Here is a 15,987-nt window from a genome sequence, read left to right on the forward strand (position 1 = left end):
GAACTTGAACAGTTTTTTTAAGAATTACTGGGTTTTTTTAAGAGTTATTATTACTGTTTTTTAAGCTTCATTTGGTTGTTGACTATTCCCTTGGTTAGGTGTACATGCCCCTTCCTAATTTTATTACCTTACCAGCCTGGAAGAAATAGGAGTGGTGGTGTGGGGTGGAAAAGAGATAGGAAAAGAAAAGATGCAGGTAGGCAAGAATGGGAATAGTGCACAAATAATAAATAATCAGGAGCTGTCTGCTTTGTGATACAAGCAGGCAGTACCTACGGAGAGCACCCAAGAGTCACGGGGAAACTCAGAAACCTATGTTATGGAAATACTGTAGCTAAATCAGTCCTGTAGCTTGGCTGTGGGTCTCCTCCTCTCACTCGTTTGCTACTTTTTGAGGCTTCTGCCGAAACTGGTGCAGGCAGAGCAGATGGCTGTGGGAGTGCCCGTGCAGTACACCATCCTGAACGCAGACTCTGCACTCGTGTTTGCCAAGGAGAGGGATAAGTTGGCCCACGCGGAGCTTTGTGCTGCTCTAGCTACAGTGCTTCCAGGACCCCAGCTAGTTCGGTGATTGTGCACGCTAATCTTAACTTGTGGTGCTTTTGCTTGCTGTGAAATAAGGCTTTCCTCTCTCTTGTCATGTTGAAAATGACCCCTAGCTACTTTTTTGTTTTTAATTTGGTTTAGTGTATGTTTGTACATATATAAACTTAACTTTTTTTAAAGCTCACCTATTTATCTCATACAGCACACGACAGGGTTTTTTTAAAAGGTGCTGCTCTTTTCCCATCTTGACCCAAACCTATTGTTTAAATGAAATAATAATAATAAAAAAGCTCACCAGTTTTCAGTGTTGCATGAATCTGATGGGAGGGGAGGGAATGGTCTGAAGTGTATTTTACTTGGGGAAAGAAAAGCCAATGTCTAGATCATTCTCTTTTTTTTCAGGGAAATGTCACTAGAAACAAAAAGATTTGGTTAGGTTTTTTAAATTAAATTCTTGGGCTCCTGTTAAATTTAAGTTTCCTCTTCGTGACTGGGGGCACAACACCACATAATTTCTAATTAGTTCACAGCTTCTGCATGTATTTCTTCTAAATCACTACAACTCTAGCCATACTGTTGGCACACCTTATCTAGAAAACAGAGTTCCAAGGCTAAATTGTTTAATTCTGAGGCCTTAACTCCCTTTTGTTTCCTTACTCCATGCTTAATAGAAGAACTATGTCTTAGAAAAAGTAAATCCTGACAAAATGAAGTTTCTGATGGCAAGGATTTTGTGAGATACTGTTGATGAGAACGACGCAAATAGGCATTTTTATCTCACAGCTGGGTTGTTTGGGTTTTTTTTTTTTCATTTTGTTTTGTGCACTTTTTTTTTTTCAATAGGTGCTTCTACACAGGCTGTTTGCTGGGACAGCAAATAGCCCTAGTTACAAGTTTCCTGAAGATCAGGGATATCTGCTAGTATAATTTCTTAAGTTTTTTTATCATGTGTGATAGGAATCGACCTACTTCTTTTTTTATCATCATTGGAATCTTTACAAAATGAAACAAGGTTGATAATGAAAACCAGGATCAGTGAAAAAGCAGTGGTGGGTTGTTCAAGATAATCCTCTTTCTCTTGCTGTTGGGTAATTTTTCACCTTTCCTCCTTAAAACAGCTTCTTTCCCTCTCTACAGAATGTCTGGCCCAATTCTGTTGGGGATGTGGTACTTCCATGCAGTGTCTGAGAATAAATAGAAGTCTGGCTGCTGATACATACTGATACGGTGCTTTTTCAAAGTCATTAGTTATCTCTGACTTGGGTAGATAAGGCCTAACTGCCCAGCTTGCCTCATTCCTCATTTGTCAGAAATACTAGGGCATGCAAACGTCAACTCAGGTCAACGGAACTGGAAGGTGCTATTCTGCACTTGGAAAGGAAACAGTGCTGGTTATTTTATCTACTACAGTTTGGGATTTTTTTTTTCTTTGCATTTTTTCAGGAGCTGGCAGAATAATCATATCTTGCGATTTTAATCTGAGCAGTAGGAATCCGGTGCACTTGCTCTCTCCTCTTGTATCAGACACCTATTTTTCTGAATTGTAAATCTCAGTTTTCAAATGTTAACATTCTTGCTTCCAAAAGAAGGATTGTTATGGCGAGAAAAGGGAATGTTAGAGGTACTGTCAGTCCTTTCTTGATCATTTTAAGTATCAGCAAAACCAAGATTGCCTGCTTTTTTCTGTGTCTCAGATAAATGCTGCTGGTTTTCTGTGGAAACTTATTGTGATATTTGGCACCCAACTCCCTTCCGTTGGGGGTCACTTATACACTCTCTCTGGTACAGAGGATGCAAAATGGCCGGTTTATTGAGCAGCACAGAGGGCTATATAGTTCTACTAAGCCTCGCCCATCGTGGGTGGTTACTGCATTCCTGTAACGTAAGCACGTAATCTTCCGACCGCCCACACTGCCACCCAGTGTACCACAACAGTGTACCGCAACAGTTTTCTCCACCCTGAAGTGGAGAAAAGAGACTTTTAACTGATCCTTGATTTGGACCATATAAATAAAATGAGGGTCACCTTTCAGGGTGTTTGTGTGGGGGTGTTCTTCACTCTTGTGTAAAGATTTCTTCATCAGAATGGATTTTGGTGAGAGGCGGATTTCATACAGAGATGAGACTAGCCCCCTTGGTTGTCTGGGATGATGGATCTGTGTATAGTTATTTTGCTTTGTAACTGTGCTTTGATCAAGGTGAAAAGGGAGCAAGAATAGTTCTTGGACTTCTGGCTTGTGTCCACTAAATGGTGTTGGAGGAGGACAGAAAAACAGCAGACACCGACGGTGGAATAACTCTATTAAAGAGAGATGATTAAGTGCACTAATAGATACCGATACAGATCTTGACCCAGGGTGTGTAGTACAGGCTCTTCACACAGCAGTTGCTCATGCCGCATTGTCTGCATTCAAGAGAAGCTTGAGGCCTGTGTGTGTTGTGGTCGCATACATTTGTGCACATGCAGATACCCTTGCTTAAAGTGAAGAGTCTTCCAACTGTGGAAGAAAGTGGTGACATCACAGGCTGACTTGTGTTCCTCAGTATTTTGTGGTCTGACCGTGGGAGGTGTTTACTGGCTCAGTGTTGGAGACGGGGATGAGGCAGATAGACACAGTGAGGTCAAAAGAGGTGGGAAAAAGGGAAGTCCTTGTGTGTGTCTGTGCACAGGGAAGATGGCACACGTCTCTTAACTGTTGCATGAGCCAGTGGAAGTGAAGAGAAACCTCCCTCATCGTCAGAGGATTTGCCTGTGACAAACACGAGTAAAGAGTGTCAAAGCTGACTGTAGCTGATTGAATCCACTAGTTAATCACCAAGCTGGTGTGTGTGTTGGAGCGCTGGCTGGATGAGATGAGGAGTGTGCTGGAGTGGCTGTGCAGAGCGGGTGCTAATTTTCTGTGATGCCTCAGCTCTGTCAGAGCCTGCCTGCCCAGGGGTGATACTGATAGCAGACGCTGGAGAACTGGTTCCACAGCCACTCCAAATCGTTCCTGGGTTCTGGCTCTGCACTGGACTGCGCTCCTTTAACACTGGTAATTCCCTAGTTTAAACAAACTACTTGTGTGGGTGATTTTGTGATTCCAGTGACCTCATGTCATTTCTCCAACTCTCATTAAATTGCTTTGGATGAGAAGGGGTGTGGTTCTTCTTCACCAGAAATACGCTCTGTTTGCCGAGTGCTTTCTGAGGCTGTTGCAGTATTTTCTTTTTCAAACCTCCCTTTTGTCTTGCACACAAGTGACCCGTTTAATTAGCTAGTTTTGGTTTGCATTTTGATGCTTACTGCCATACAAAACCACAGCAGCTGTGGTGTAAAACCCACAGTGTCTGCCTAGTGCTGGAACAGCTTGGGTCCGCTAAATCTCTTCAAATTCTGAAAAGTGATTAACCATCCATGAATGATAAGGACATCACAAATGGTGTCAGTAGCGGGATAGTTGCTCCTGCTCCCTGGTGCTGAACTGGGAGGTGAGGCAAGAAGAGCTGGTGAGTGTGGCATGGGCTGCAGTGGGAAATGAGCAGTCCCCAGGAGTGGGTTGCAGATTCTGGAACAGCTTCACCATTCTGCTTGAGTCACTGCAGACCTGCCCAGGAACAGCACTTGGACCCCTCTATCAGCCGTGTGAGGGACAGCATGGGCAATACTCAATGATTTTCCCCTGCAGGCTTGGGGTTGAAGAGGAGGCTGTAGCAGCCAGGGCTGTCCTCTCCTGGGAGCACCTGGGAGCACAAGTAAGCACGTGGCATTATGGGGAGAGGAAGCAAACCTGTTCTGGAGCAGATGGGTGTGTTTTACCTTTAGCCACCTTTGTGAGCTGACAGAGTTGTCATCATCCAGGTGATAGACTTGTTATTCCCCTTCTGAGTCTCCTTGCTTCCTTCTCCCAGCTCCTGTGCTGATTCGTCCCTCTCCATTCTCTCTCATACCCTTTTTATCACAATAAACAATCTAGCATCTCACTTCAGAGGCACATCAGGCCGTATTCAGCGGACCTTAAATCTGTCCACAGCCCTGTAACACACCCATTTGGGTGTGTCTGGAAGCCTAAAGCCAGCTAGTTGGAAATGCTGGGCTCAGGAACATTTGTTAGGGCATGCAGCTATGGCCGTGAATGCCTTTAAAGCACTGATGCCCCTTTTTAATGTGGTCGGGATGCTGTTGGCTCTGCTCTGCTATAGTTTAAGTTTTCTGCGTCCGGTGTTCACAGAATGAGAAAAAATACCTTAATTTGCAGTCAAAGATATACACAGTACAGTTTGGGCTAAAGGAGCACTTGTTCCTGCCAGCTGTTTGCTTTGTTATGCTCCCTACCCTGGGTCATCTTCACCCCAGGAGCTGCCAGTAGGGAGCTGATAACTTCTTGATATTTGGGCATTGTTCATGTTCAACAAGCTGGCAAGAAAACAGGGATCAACTGATGGAGCGATAAAGAAAACCCAAGTGGTACCATCATGCACAATGCATAGATTCTGGTCTATAGGTAAAGATGGTTTGTGGGAAATTTTTTCCCCTGTCTTTCAGTGGCTGCATTGTATATTCAGCTCAGGTTTTTATTTTATTGCCTGTAATTTTTGTTAACTGCTTGAGTTTCCCAAAATTGTGGAATCAAATCACCTTTGTCTTCTCACTGAAAAAGATTTTCAGTAAAGATGTTGCATATCACAAGCTCCCTGACCCAGGGGAAAATCCTGAGGGTTATGTGAAGCAGTGAGAAATAAGTGGGACAAAGAAAGTCACTAATAATGAAGATTCAGGAAGATGAATTTCAGACAAAGGTAATGTTTTCTGTAGGTTTCTGGTTCTGGGATGTAGTAACTTGGGGTACACATTAAAGATGCAAGAAATAATTGTTCTTCTTCACTTGACCATGCTGAGCCTTAGTGGTGTTGTGTAGTGAGGTTGTAGATAGTTTGGGGTATCCTGAGAGGAGTCAACAGCACCTCTAGATTGTTTAGAAACCATAACCTACACCCTCCCTCCTGGAGGGAGCAGTGAAGCCATATGTAGAAGGAAGAACTATTTGGCTGGGGCAAGTAATGTGTTTTACCAAAGGAATTGGTATAGACAATGGCTAGTAGATTTCTACATCTGCTGGTGATAGGACAAGAGGTAACCAGCTTAGTTTGTAGGAAAGGAGCACTAAGCTGATGGAGGGAAAAAAAATATTCTTGATCTAGGCGTGCTTGCTCCTGAGCTAGATGATTATTTGTCCGTTCAGTCCTAGGCTTCTATTCCTCATCCAAGCCGCTTTTAGGAAAAAATTTCACCTACCCAAGGGCTCATCTGCTGAGTGTTACCAAGGAACTCCATTCCTGTGGGAATTTCTTGGCTTATTCTGTCACAGAATTATTTATGAAATACAAATCCCAAAAAAGGTAATTGAACATGGACCCTGGAATGAGTGTTGTGAAATTTGGTGAGATCCAATTACTTTTTTTTTTGAGACACTGGCTCAAGATGTCTTTCAAAAGTCACTTACATAGATTTTCCTAAATTTTTTTTTTATTTGTTCAAGGTGTATTTAGTTTAGGGTTTCTTTAATCCAGTTTCTCAGTGAGACAAGCCTGAGGAAACTATGATGTCTCTGTATTTATGATTATCATCCTTCCTTCCCCTTTATGCCTTCAGGATCTATTGGCCAGTTCGAGCCGGAGTTGCTGAAATACTGATTCTTACAAGTTTCCTCTAAGGAGGCTTCATAGAGGACAGGGACTGGTAGTGGCTTCACTGTCTGAGTGCCTTACTAAATGGAATAGTCCCTTGTCTAGATTACAGTTCATGGTCATCTTACCCTTGGGTTTTTTTAATCGTTGATGTCACTGTTACACAGCGAATGAGAGGAATTATGTATCGGAACTTCTTTAGGTGATTTGCAAGGGATGAAGGAAATGCATTGGGAATTTCTCCTCCTGGTTTTAGAACAAACAAAAGACTAGCCTTGAAATCCTGCAGACACTTGAGTGATGCCATGCAGATCTGGTCGGTAAAATTCACAGACACTTACATATAACTGTTTTAAACCTTGGCACAGTATTTTAAGGAAGTCTGTCACTTGGTGTAAGAAAGAAGCACTGATTCACTCTTCACGATACATCTCACATTAGATTCCTGTCCCATTTACAGCACTTTCTGCAGAGGTGACATGAGACCACGTGTATTATTTGTAGCCCAGAATTGCTGTCTTTTAGACATTGATGGATTAGTTCAAATGAAAATTTCTCATAAACAGGAGGTAAAAGCAAAGGTTTGATATGCAGTAAGACTTATTTTTGATGTTTGTTATGCTGAGTCGGGCTGAAATGAAAGTGATCAAAGGAAAGCATCAGAAATTAGAGATGATGATGAACTTGACAAAAGCAAGGTCTGGAAAATAAGTCAGAACTGCAAATAATAAAGCTGATATTCCTTCTGGCCTTGCAGGAAAGAAGGCAGCTTCATATTAGTGATTCATTAATGCCTGTTCTGAGATAGCATTCTTCTTGAGCTTCTTCACACAGAAGTAGTTGTCAGCTGGTTCCCCGAAACTTCTTTGAAGTTTGCCTCTGGAAATAAGGTTAGTTAGCCAAGATTTCTTCCTTGTAACTCATTTCTGAGACAGACTTAATTAGCTTTCAAATAGGAAATACTTGTTTCTCATCATACTGTTGTTCTAACAATGGATTCCGCCCTATCTGAATTCATTGTGTTTTACCAGAGGTGTTTCGTTCTTCAGCTTCCCTTTGTTCTCTGTATCTTTTTTATTTTTTAAGTTCTTTCTAAGCTACAACTGGCTTCTCTCAGATGAGTTCTTTGGACTCTTCCCAGCTCATGTTATTGAACTCTGAACAAATTTTCTTGTAGTGATGGAGTTTAACAAACAAGAGGAGAACACTAAAATCATAAGCAGTTAAGCCCAGAGGGAGGAGAGCTAGGTTCAGTTAGAAATAACCAAATTTGAAGTGAGTTTCTAGCATCTCGGTGTGACCGTGGTGGGCGCTTTATGTGCTCTGTGGGTATATGAAGCTGATGTAGTGGCTCTCATATACAAAAATTACAGGGAAATGCTGTGAGTTCAACTCTGGTATGACTGGATCACACATTTAAGGGCTTTAAATAAAAATTTAAGATTTTAGTGTCAGGTGTTAATTTTGTTTCAAAGTCATACTTTAAGTCTTGCAGAAAAGTAAGGAGAAACTTCGGGACTTTGTTGCTTACCGGGACTTAGTGGTATAGGGAATTTGTTCTGAAACCACATTGTGGTTTTCAGCTTCTGGTGTTTGTTTTGTTCTGAGTTTTCGTTGGTTTTGAGGAAAAGAAAAGCTTGATACATGATTCTAAGTAAGATAAATGTATCCCCAGAGATCACTGCACCAACACATTTAATCTCTAGAATTACATTGCTTGTTAGGTTGTTCTACTGCATTAAGGTTGACAAATTTACCTTGTCTGAGCTTTATCCTATAAAGACTTATGAAAATATTGGTGAAGGGAAAGTGTCAGCCAGCTGAACGTTTCCAATCCTTTCTTGTTCACAAAGCACCCTGCCATTATCCTGTTAATATCAGGTTTCCAGTTAGAGCTCTGTATGATTGTACACAGATACTCAAGCAAAGAGCACAAGGGGGCCCTGAAGGTATGAGGAAAAATAAATGCACAAGTACAGAACTACAGCTATGGGCAAAAACTCCCCAATCCCACATGTAGGTAGTAAGAAATGCAAATTCAGAAGTGTTGTTTTGCTAGCTGAGTACACTAATTGCGGGCAGAAAAGACGCAGAGAAGAAAATGGAAGAGAAATTTTTTTTTAAAGAAAGTAAGCAGTGACTGAGAAAACAAGATTTTGGTCATATCTGGCATTAACGTAGTGCAGATAAGCAGAAATGCAATCAGTAGTAATCTCGGAAAAAATGCTTTCTATACAAACAGGAAACAAAGCACCAAACATGCAGTTTGGCAGTAGTTGAATGCGCAAAGTTGTGCTCAATGCTGTGCAAGAGGATAGCAAACTTGCCAAGCCAAGATCAGATACCGGCCTAATTATCACTCTTCCAGGGAAAGCTAAAGCGCAATACCAGCGAAAAGGATCAGGAAATACAGAGATTTCTGAGAAATATATTCTGATTGATAGATGTACTTATTTACAGTTAAACTTATTAAGGAGAGGCAAACGATGCCCTCGGGTCTATGAACAAAACGAGCTGCTGGAAAAGCATGCATGTGATTTTGGCTTTTCTGTAGCAAAGGTGCTGCAAAAAATGTACAAGTTTTGGAAAGAAAACATCTTCTGGATAACTTACTGCAAGAAGTAGACTGAAATCCAGCAGAGCTTTATGGAGTACTTACTGGAGAAAAAACCTCAATAATCTCTATTTCCAAAGCAGTGGAATAAATTAAGCAAATAAACATAATCCTTGTTCTGAATTCCGTAAAGCTAGCTCTGATAGTCTAGAAAATGTTCGCCTAGGCCCAAACAATTTAAACAAAACTCTCAGATGCATGCAATGAAAGAAATATGATCTGATTTTGGGGAAAGCCATGATATTCTTACAATTTGGTGACAAAAATGACTATCAGCAATTTGGACAGAGTACTGCCCTATCATGTTAAGTAGTAACGTTGTCACGTTAAGTAGTAACAGGACAGAGGGGTTGAGAATGCCCCCAGGGACCTGATTTTAGGGAATATAGGAACCCTCACAGCACAGGAGCTGTTATATTGGAATGTCATCTACCATGAAAGCTTGTATAACCATGAGGACAACTGACTGAATGATTCTTGTGTCTCCTGGAAGGAGCCAACAAAGCAGGGCTAAAATTTCTGAGGAATAATGCAACATCATACGAGGCAGACCTGCTCTTCAGCAGTGTCTAGGACACAAGCCTGGAAAAGTTACCGCAAAAAGCCCACATGGCTGTAGGTCTCATTGCATTGTATAAAATGCTGTCTGTCCGACATGAGAATTTGAGAACCAAGCAAATCCATGTCCTCAGTCCAACAGAAGTAGGAGTAAACATCAATTGTGGCACCTGTGAGCTAATTTCCAGGCAGAAGCCAGGAAGAAATTTTAGTAGGCAAAGAAGTGGTGTGAGCTTTACCAGTGTCGCACTTATTCTTCAGACTGGAGAAAGAGAAGCCGTATCTTCTCATGTCCCAGATTATCACTATGGTTTGAGTGTTCATCATAGCATCTCTTATGGAGATACTGAAACCTTCGATAAATCTTATGTCGGAGAGTTCAGGAGCTGATTGCAACGCCTATCAGAGCTGTTCCGAAAAAGAACAATGTCTTCAGGCAGAGACAGATGCTGCTCACTGTGCTAAAATGACTCCGATAGAGACCAGGCACTTGATCTCCAGTGGGATATATGCACAGGGGCAAGATGCAAATGAAAATACACAAGGTGCAGATGTACAATGGAGCAATGTGGGAAGAATGGATGGCTTAACTGTGGGAAAATGCACTGAAGTTGAATGTAGCCGTTTTAATTAAGGCTACACAGAGTTGACCTACTCTTTGCTGCCCAGCCTAGAAGGCCTAGGGCACCCTGCAGGAACTTATCCACTTTATCATTGCAGATCGTTTTCCTGCTAACTGTACAAGCATTCTTATTGTAGGCATTTTCTTGAGAACTGGGTGAACTCCCAAGTTCCCAAGAAGCGGGATGCTTGGCCTCCAGGAAGTGATAAGGCGTTTCAACAGGCACAGGCTGCCGTCTTGTTCCACCACATCACAATCACCACCATTCTAACGGTAAATTTGCACTTAAAATTACACTATCTGTGTCCACCACTTAGGACTGGTATGAGAAACAGGCAGGAGAGCCAGGTAAATGTTGACATTTTCCTATACTTGTAGGCAAAAGACTACATGAAATTATAACCAAAACTCCTCATCAGGATAATTTGCTCAATGTATAAGTGGAATTGAGGAAATTCTATTACTGGGAATTGAGGAGCTTTCTATGGAGCTGAGAGCTGCCATGTTGGCCGTTCCTCGCTGTGTCTTGAGGGCCGTTGGTCACAGAGGCACTAAGCTATTCATCATTCAGAGCACTGCAGCATCCAGCCCTCAGCTAACCTGTCCTCGGGCACAAAGGTGCAGGCTTTGATCAAATAAATCCATGTCATGTAAGGGAGAAAAGGGCTGGCACTGGGACCACAAATGTCGTAATTTACCCACCACAAGCAGGGAGCCTGAAGATGAGATGTAACTCATGCAGCATGCCCTTGGCTGGGGGCTGGTTGGACAAGAAAGAGACTCGGATCAGCTGGGTGACCACAATGGTCAGCTCAGAGCATTGCCTTCCTAACAGAACAAATTGCAGAGCCGTCTCCTCTCTCCCTCCTGATAGGTGCAGTTTTTTCACAGTCCCTATGTTTAATTTTTTTTTCCCAAACCCTTTAATATACAAAGTATGAAACCCAGAAAGCAACAATGTCCACAGCAATGCAGAGATAAGTCATGAAACAAAAACAAGGTGTGGGGGGGCAAATATGAGTGTTGGCACAGAGGTTTATACATGTATAGAAAAAGAGAGGTTTTGAAGGGCCGTTGGAAGGATGTTAACCATGGGAGTTACAGTATTTGAATCTGGGCTTGATAATTCAGGCTGTGATTGGGGAAATTGTAAAACTGAGTTTCCCTGATAGGGTACTTTAATAAATATAAACCTAATCGTATGTCTCCATGTGGGTTTACAAATCCCGGCTCTGATGAACAGCAGGGGCATACCAGGAATGCTTAAAAACCTGCCATATGCAGCACTCTTGATGTCAAGAAAAGAGAGCTGCTAAAGCCTTGTTGTCCAGTGCCTCTCCTAATAAATCTACCGCAGTAACCTTGAGCTCATGGCCAGTCTTCAGAAGGGCTACAGGAAAGCCTGACTGTGAATCATCACAGTAGCACCTTCAGAGAATTCTTGTTTTCACATTTCCAGTAGGAGTAGGAACACCACCTAAAATTTAGCCCTGTATTTGCTTTCTCTTTATATACTCCGACAATAGACATAAATTACACTAGTCCGTACAGTGGCTGTATGCCAATGAAACAATCTGTATAACGGAGCAGAATAGTGTAACAAATACCTTCTTTTCTTTGGGAAGTCTCTAATTGCCCATCCTCTTACAAGTGGAAGATTCAGAGCTCCAAAGTGCTCCATGATCTAGAGAGGACCGACTGCTGTTACAAAGGGAGACCTAAAATAAAAAAGCACTTTTCTGTCTTTGTTGGCACCTGAGCCTTGAGACAGTACCAGCCTGAGTTTTCAAGGTACTTATGATGTAGGTGGAAGTGGTAGGCTGGGACAAAAGGTGGAAGGAGAGAAGTGTGAGATGGCAAGTGTGGAAGCAGGAAAACTAGCAACTGAAAAAAGGGAAAATGAAGCCTGAGCAATGGGGAAATGAGAAGCCAAAGCAGACAGCATTTGGAGGAGATGGCTCAGTGCACAGCAGACTACACAGAGAGGCAGAACTGGAATATACTGGCAGTGCTGAGTGAGGATGGTGGTCTAGAGCTGTCAGGGTTGAAATGTACTTGCAAAGGTGGAATAAGAATTTTCTGTGCTCCTGTATTAAGAGAATACAGATATAAATAAGAATTTTATGTGATCCATATTACACCTTCCCCACCTAGGCTGTCCCTTCTTCTGTCTCCCGGGAGAAGCTATGAACACACCTCTGTTTGCATTATCTTTACAACCAGAAAGGAAAAACGTAATTTTGCTCTGTTGAGGACTGCCCATGAGTTAAACAACAGACATCAAAACACTGACGTGTTAAAACAAGTATTTTAATGGCCTTCAGAGTCTGGATAGGTATCATGAGTCTTGGTGTCATTGGTATGAACTAGTATTACGGGTCTTCCTGCCTTGTCCCTGACGGGGGTCCTTTTAAATGGACACAGATATTTATGTTAGCCAGTCTTTTTCAGGGAACTCAGAGGCATTTCAGGAACTTGTCTTGGATCTCAGAGTGCACATTCATCTCTGTGTGTTTGTGTTCCTGGGCCTCCTACCGGATAATGCAGCCCGGGCTCTCGGTGGATCGCAAAATAAGCAGACGGAGATGGTGTCTGTATTTGTTGAGGACTGCCCATGAGTTAAACAACAGACATCAAAACACTGACGTGTTAAAACAAGTATTTTAATGGCCTTCAGAGTCTGGATAGGTATCATGAGTCTTGGTGTCATTGGTATGAACTAGTATTACGGGTCTTCCTGCCTTGTCCCTGACAGGGGGTCCTTTTAAATGGACACAGATATTTATGTTAGCCAGTCTTTTTCAGGGAACTCAGAGGCATTTCAGGAACTTGTCTTGGATCTCAGAGTGCACATTCATCTCTGTGTGTTTGTGTTCCTGGGCCTCCTACCGGATAATGCAGCCCGGGCTCTCGGTGGATCCCAAAATAAGCAGACGGAGATGGTGTCTGTATTTAAATAAGACACATTTATTCAGCCTTTCCTGTTTAAAGTGTACTTTAATACTGGTAATATATCCTCCCTTTTAAGTGGAAAACGTCCCCAGGGCTCTAAAATGAAAGGCGGCTGTCTTAAGGGTGCTCAGCTGATAATGTATGCCTGTTTCCACCCATCCCTTTGCATCACTACAGGCAGCGCCTATCACGGCTCCAAAGGGATGCTCTTCTCCCTGGTTTGTACCAAGGGCAATGCCCCCAGGTGGTGCCCAGGTGGCAGCTTGATACCCTGCATCTCTGATATCCTGGCTACCTGTAGCCAAGGAACATTGCAGTCTCGCAAATCTTTTCAGAGTCATGGCCCCATTGCCCTGACAGATGCACTAGGTATGTGATTGATAGTTTCTGGAGAGCACAAGAGCCTCTGTTGCCGACCGAGCTTGTCCTGGAGGCAGCAAAACAACTCTGCAGCAAAAAGGGAGTTACAGGCAGACCAAACTCGGAAATGGATTCTTCTGAAGAGCATAATAGATATGGTTACTAACATTTGGGATAGGAAGACTGTTAAAGTCAGAAAAGTCTTGACATTTCCAACGATGAGAGAACGAGGCAGCTGGGCCATTCCCCATCTTCTCCCCGCCCCACAGTGACTGCACTCCCTCACAAGCTCTCTCCACCTAATGAGAGAGCAGGAGGACACAAGGGGACATCTGCACCCCATTTCCCTTCTATGGGTTGTGTCTCCTTTCCCCATGCCTTGAGGAAGGGGTGCATGAAGCTCTGGTTTCCTGTGTTATGAACGAAGCTTGAAGTGTAACAGATAGGTCCTCGTGAGGCCATAGGCAGCCGTGAGGTCATAAGGGAGCCTACCAGGGGGGTGTAACTCTTCCTTAGCACATGGCCTGCAATACATTTGCCCCACATTAGCAATGCTAATAAGGAAGAAGCTACTGCTCCCTTGGCATCTCACATCACCGCCATGCTTCAAATATCCATCATTTCCTTTAACCCAAGCATAGGACTCAGGTCAGCTCTGCCTGCCTGCCTTCCAGCGGCATTACACATGCAGGTTTGGAGATCCAGTAGTCTGTACAGCTCAGTTTGCTGAGACCACGTCCAACACCCTCACGTGCTGCCTCTTGCCACTAGTGAGAAGTGCAGCTCAAGCAGGTAATGTGCAAAATGCACATGAAGGTGTGAGATCAAGGAATTCAATTTGTTTCCCCAAACAGTAATAAAAAAGCCTTCATGATCCCAGTGCACATAGTACGATCACGATTAGCACTTAATACTATTTAATAAATATGACCATTAACTTAGGCAACAGTAATCAGTAATTGCACAGATAAATAACAAACTTGACCAGTTGGCAGTGTGAAATCTTTCCAAGGAAACGATACATTAATTCTGTTTTCCATTTTAAGTTTTAGTTTGGGCATCCCTGCCTAATACCCCGCAGAAGTCTTCTTCCAGCACTGCAGGCACATTTGGCTGTCGAAGGAGCCAATTTCTTTATTTTGTATTTATTGCTGAATGGGGAACGGAAACCTCATCTATCATTTGGGGGGGCAGGGGACTGTGAGAAAGGGAAGAATAAACTGAAAATTTACAACGCCTTTTCCTTTCAGGTTTGTAATTCAGGAAGGCTTTGAAAGAGCAAGATTAAATGCAGGTTTCCAAAACAAAATGACTCAGATAAAGCCAAGTCATAGCAAAGACACTCTGGGCACTTGAAGGCACTTCTCTGGGCTTGAGGACTCCATAAAGCATTGGCAGAGGTTGTTCACAGCTGCCTCTTGGTCCACACTTAAAAGTGGGGCCCTTCAGGTATCTATCAAGGATGGAGCTTGCTCTAACAGTGTCTCGTTCAGCCAAGGCTCACGTGTTTCAAAGCCTGCTGCCTTCTTTGCGCTTCTGATTTTGAGCGCCTGCATCCACAGAGCCCTCAAATACAGCAGCACACCCACCCTCCAGCACCCTCCTTCTGCAAACTTATATTCTGAAGTTAAATATTAGCCAACAACAGCTCACATATATAGTATTCGGCATTATTACTTGAGTAAACATATAATTACTGAAGGAAGTTTCCAAGGGGGGAGGTTTAAGCTTCGCAGCTCCTCCTGGGCCCCTCTGTGTAGCATAGGAGCCAGCAGCTGTGTGAGAGGTGTGCTTGCATCGACCTGCCCCCTCCCCTGCTGCCAGCACACGACCTGTCACAGGCCTGTGTCAAAGGCACACCATATACACTTGTAAATTGAAAACTTGCTCGGCAAAGTGGACCGACTGCTGCAGCGGGGCTGGTCTCAGCAGAAGGCAGCCCTGGAAATGACTTGCTACCGACCTTTGGTTTGAGTACCAATATTTAGCAAGCAAATATTTAAAACCACGCCATTAAGAAGGAAAGCACAGCTTCACCACAGGGAACTCAGGCAAGGGATGCTGCTGAGATAGTCCCAGGCTGTGCAGGGAAAGGGGCAAGCAGCCTTCTTTGCCTCCTCTCCCTCTTCCAGCAGAGCAGCCAGCCCTGCCCGTCACGGCCATGCTGGGGAAGGGGCAGATGCTTAGACCCCAAGAAGGCGGATGGCTGCCGCACCAAACGAGGCAGGGATTTTAAAGCCCTGGAGGGCTGGGTGAAGCTGTTTCAACCCCGAAGGTGAAATAACTGTGGCCATCCCTCCTGCTCGTGTTTCCTGCTGCCCTGCACAAGCAGAGGCTCTGTGACGGGGAGGCCACCTTGCTCATCTGGCTGCCTGGTGTGACCAGAGCATGGATGGTCTGGGGAGAATGTCCCTAGCCAGCGGTGTGTTGCTGTGGCTGGGACACACATACTGACGAGTCTTCAAGAAATCAGTTGGTCTCGGTAAGGTGCAGCCACAGACCAAGAGGGTATTTTTCCCTTGGGCATGGCGCAGAATTAGCTCCGTTGGTCAGTTTATAATTAGATACTTGTGCCTAACAGTATTCCTTCTGTTGGATTTTTATAGTTTTGTCTCTTCTTTTTTAAACATGAAAAATAATCAGTCTTAAAATAAAATAATAAAAAAAA

The sequence above is a fragment of the Buceros rhinoceros genome, unplaced genomic scaffold (genome assembly GCF_000710305.1).
Source record: "Buceros rhinoceros silvestris isolate BGI_N320 unplaced genomic scaffold, ASM71030v1 scaffold12923, whole genome shotgun sequence".
NCBI classification, from domain to species: domain Eukaryota; kingdom Metazoa; phylum Chordata; class Aves; order Bucerotiformes; family Bucerotidae; genus Buceros; species Buceros rhinoceros.